Source organism: Dipodomys spectabilis, unplaced genomic scaffold (genome assembly GCF_019054845.1).
Source record: "Dipodomys spectabilis isolate Male_0828 unplaced genomic scaffold, ASM1905484v1 ptg000145l, whole genome shotgun sequence".
NCBI classification, from domain to species: Eukaryota; Metazoa; Chordata; class Mammalia; order Rodentia; family Heteromyidae; genus Dipodomys; species Dipodomys spectabilis.
This window is the reverse complement of record NW_024870822.1, coordinates 8158356-8163089: the sequence shown is the minus strand read 5'-3', so window position 1 is coordinate 8163089 and position 4734 is coordinate 8158356. Positions and strand designations below refer to the sequence as shown.

The window sequence follows — 4734 nt, the reverse complement described above, 5'->3', positions numbered from 1 at the left end:
TAAGAACAGTAAGCATATTGATTTGTAATCTGCCTTTAATAATTCTAATATGCAATTCCTCCAGCCTTAGTTCTCACCTTGTCTCTGTCTCTGTCTCTTTCTCTCATTGTTACTCTCTCTCTCTCTCTGATTTTTTAAATTTATTATTTATTTTCTCAGGGTAGACCCAGAACCTTGAGCTTGCTAGGCAAATGCTTTTCCACTGAGCACTCTGTTTTCAAATTCCCCTACATCCCAGAGGTTTCCATTTCCAAACTGTTTAGCAGAGTCTAGGATGGTAGGTCCCTGCATGTTCTTGAGACCATTTCAGGTAACCGTGTGCTCTATATTATTTTCATAATATATTTGGCCCTTTTCACATTCATTTTCTCATGAATGTGCAATTGGAGGCAGAAAATATGGGAAGGCACCTGTCATCTATTAAACCACGCATTAAGAGGATCTGCAAAAATGTACCAGGGAATTTTTTCATATGTTTTTTAATTTCGAAAATGGAGACATTTTAATGAAAAAAATTATTGTGATTGAGACTAAGTTAATAAATATTTTTAATTCAACATTTTAATTTCCAGTGCAGTAACTATCCATAGCCACAGCACCAATAAAGTATGAAGTTTTGATGCACAATGTTGAGAATAATCAGTATATGTGATTGGGATGTTTATTTGTTCTCAAATTATATTGCTTGGGCTTCAGACCACTCTCTCTCTCCTCCTCCCACCCCACCCCATATATAGTAATTCCAATCCTTATTCCTATTCCCTACTACCAACACTTCCCAATTTCTGGGTCTTCTACCTGCAGAGAAAACATCAACTCAAATATTATCTCCATCAATGGCAACCTGACTGCTAAATCTAAAGTGCCTCATTCCTCTCCATGGTTCTGTGCTATTACTGAGTTTTATTCTTATTGTAGAGACAAGGGCTATCAGGAATAAGCTAAGTACTTCTTCTTGTCTGACTCTCCAAATTATGATATAAAAACCATTACATCATAATCTTGTTTGTCTTGCTTTTAGCTGCATTCACAGCAACTAGGTTAGTCTCGGTACAGAAAAGATGCTCAATACATAATTGTTGAGTATATGTATAATATAATGGCAATAATCCTGAAGTATGAGCTGCATTTCTCAGAGTCTTTGCCCATTACCCTCAAGAGAGGCCATCCTTACCCCACACCTGCCTTCCCTCAGTGTCTATTTTGTCTGCTTCCTTAATTTGGAGCCTTATTTGCCAAAGAACTTGAATCACCATTTTACCATACTACCATTCTATAATGGTAGTATACCACCCTATAATGATACCTTATAACAAGAAATATTCTGAATGTTTAGATAAATCTGATTGAATTTTCATATCTACCTGTGTTTCCTCCTGCTCCTTACACACAGCCTTTTCTCTACATAGGCCAGCACCTCCAATTTCTCCTAAGGGGCCATACATATTACAATTCCTACATTTTGGTGCACATGGAACTCTTTCTCAAGATTGCTTTCAAGTTTGCTCTCTACTTGAATATCCATCTGTGTACCCATTCCTCAAAACTCAATTCATATCATCTCTCCTATTAGGTCAGTTAGGCTACCCCAAGCAACATGGATACCCTTTTACTCTGTACTATAGAATTAACATAATAATTTGAACTCAATTTTATGAAGTTGAGAACGGTTCTGCATCTCACAGGGAAAGAAATGACATGATCGGTTAGTCACACCTGCTGTGGTGCAAAGGGGAAAGCAGCCCTGACTTACTTAGCAATTACTAATTGTTGGACATCAGTCCATATAGTCTCATGTTTGTGAGGCTAATATAGCCCATCATTCCAATCACCTAGTCTTTTCTTAGTACAAAAACATGCAATGGCTATAATTCTAAAGTTAAGAAAAAGGTAATCGTCAGTAATTCCAGCTCCTACTTTTGACTAAAAGTCTAGTGAAACCATCCCACCAAGCTTTATTTGTGCATCTTTCTACTCTCTCCTTCCTTACAAAACCAGGTACATTTCTAGCTGCCTGATGGTAGCTGCTTGTGTGTTTTTTATTTTGAACCCAAGCCTGCTTTGCAGAAATAACTCCAGTGCTACTGGCAATTTTGTTTACATCTTTAATCCAACATGAATATCCACTTTGGTCCAGTTATTACATAAATGTGCATTACATAAATGGTACATTTCTAGAAACTAAAATGTGGTTCTATATCTCACTCCCACCACAAAACATTGTATCCAAGATAAAACTGAGATCAAAGCAGGTACATTGATTTAAAAATGAAAAGAAGCGGTCGCTGGGAACAGTTTCTGCCCAGCTTGCCCAGCATCACCTGTGTGTTTAGAGTCAAAATGGAGGAGTATGTCCGACAAGCCATAGTGAGGCTCACCTGCCTGCCTGCCTTGCCTTCATTTTACTCTTTTTTTAAATAAATGTGAAAATACTGTACAGAGGGCTTACAATCACATGAGCAAGGTAACGAGTACATTTCTTATCAAGTATTGTTGCCTCCTCCTTTGTTTTCCCCTACCATCCCTTCCCTCCCATCTTAGGTCCCTGCTAACTTCTCAATCTTGGCGCCTCCAGCCCAGCCCATGTGACCTTATGGTGGGTGGCTGAGTAGAAGGCCTAGGCTTGAGCCCAGCGATCGTGGACCCCTTCAGACGTCAGGGGCTGTCAGTCGGGTGGAGGAACTGATCATCCTCTCTTGCCCGCTGAGCCCTTGGATAATAGTGGGTGAATATGGTGGGGCCTTTACAATGGGTACCATAGGTGGTAGCATCTTCCCAGCCATCAAAGGTTTTTGAAATTCTCTCATGGGAGTGAACCACAGACTACGAGTGAGTTTGACAGTTACTAAAACCAGGGCTCCCCAGTTTGGGGGGGTGGGTAGCTTTGCCCTTTGAGGTGGTCCGTTCTCCATGATTGACTGTATAGTATGGTTCAAGTCAGAGGAAGAGAAGATCCCTGGAACTCCATCACTTAGTGGAGCCTTAACAGGAACCATCCTATGCTCCAGAAATGGACCAATTGGGTCAGTAGCAACGGGCGACATTCTCCTAGCTTTAATGGAAAGAGCTGGTCTCTTGTTGGCAAGATTTGCCCAATCGTCTTCAGTTCGCTGAAGACCCCTCCCAGTTGCCTGCAAGTCAATTGCCGTCCTCAGCTTTTGGAGATTATCAACAATATCAATAGATTGTCTTTCCCAGGATTTCTTTAACTGAATGCGCTGTAGTTCAAGGAGGATTTCAGATCAAGTTACATATAAGCTGTTGGTGGGACAACTGTGGCCAAACCGGCTGTGAAGAGACATTTGGCACATGGAAGGAGGATATACGATGCAGCGTTTACTTATACACGCTTGGATTGCCTTGTGATCAGAATGAATGTCTGAGATCATTAACAGAAAAGTGGTTAGAAGATAAAGGACCAAAGGGCAAGTAACAGTGAGACACGATCATCAATTCCTTGGGGACTTCTCTACCTGGCTATATGTGTACAGTTGATGAAACAATAAAAAGCTCCTGGAACTTAAAAACAATGAGAAAAAGCATGTTCCTTCTATATGATCCTGAGATCGATGGAACACCTTATTACTGCACAAAGAGTGGGGGCATAGTGGTTCTGTTATAGTCCATGATGCATCATTTTACTTGCCATGTTTACAAACACCCATTGCTCTGAATACATATCTATGGCATGTCATTCAAATCTATAATATCAACAAACACCTTAGTATGAAGACTTCATTAGATGCAAAATCCAGACAAGTAAATATTCCATCAAGTGGCAAAATATCAGCAAAGGGCTTCAGACATCAGTGGAACAATCAGTTGAGATTTGAGACTTTTTAATCTACCCAATTTTCTTTTCTGATTTATTCAGAAAATTCTTACCTAGGGAAAAAAATTTGGTTTACCTTCTATGACTAGTGTTATGATATTGTACACTCACTGGATTCTAGCTCTTTCATCTGTAACTTCAGGGAAGAGGTGCTGAAATGTATTTAAATGTTTCTTCCAGCTTTGAAGTTTATAATGTGTTATCTAACTTGAAATTGTAAGTATTGAGCCTATAAAATAAAATTGTTTCAATTAATATTTAATACAGTGTTTTGTGATAAAGAGCCTACCTTGGATTTTTAAACATTTGGAGGAAACATTTGGCTATTTTAGAATGTGTACTTCAATCAGCCCACCCACCTACACTTTCAGAAAACAATTTATAATTACACAACTGAGGGAGATTGAATTTGATCACTTTCCCAAATGTCACTCAGTATATCCTTTGCCAGTGCAGAGAACAGAGCAGCCCCTCACAATTTTAGCTTCTTCATTCTAAATGCAATTACAAAGCCAGCAAAGTCAGAGCTGACACTACAGTTGGAAATTTTCTTTATCAAATGATTGAACCTTAAAAGTCTCTCCTTAGACTCCTGTTGATTCATGTCATTATCCCTATCCTCTGTGTCTGCCTCCTCTAAGCACTGGGAAGAAAACCCTTCTGTATGAATGGCGCATTCTCTCTCTAAATATTTCTCCATGTGAATCCTTTCCTGAGCAATTAGTACTCCAGGCCTCTCTCAATCTACCTTCTCTAATGAGAAACAAATCTAGGATCCTCAGTCTCCTCCTTCGAAAACTAAGTCAATATCCATCATATCTTTTTTTTTTAATTTAATTTTATTTTATTTGAGAACATACTGTACAGAGGGGTTACAATTACATGGGCAGGATAATGCATAC

General features: G+C 39.1%; 1 pseudogene; it reads left to right on the top strand.

Annotated features, from left to right (window-relative positions):
* Positions 1–2715: 2715 nt before the first annotated feature.
* On the top strand, positions 2716–3184 carry LOC122117850 (annotated as a pseudogene).
* The last annotated feature ends 1550 nt before the right edge of the window (positions 3185–4734 follow it).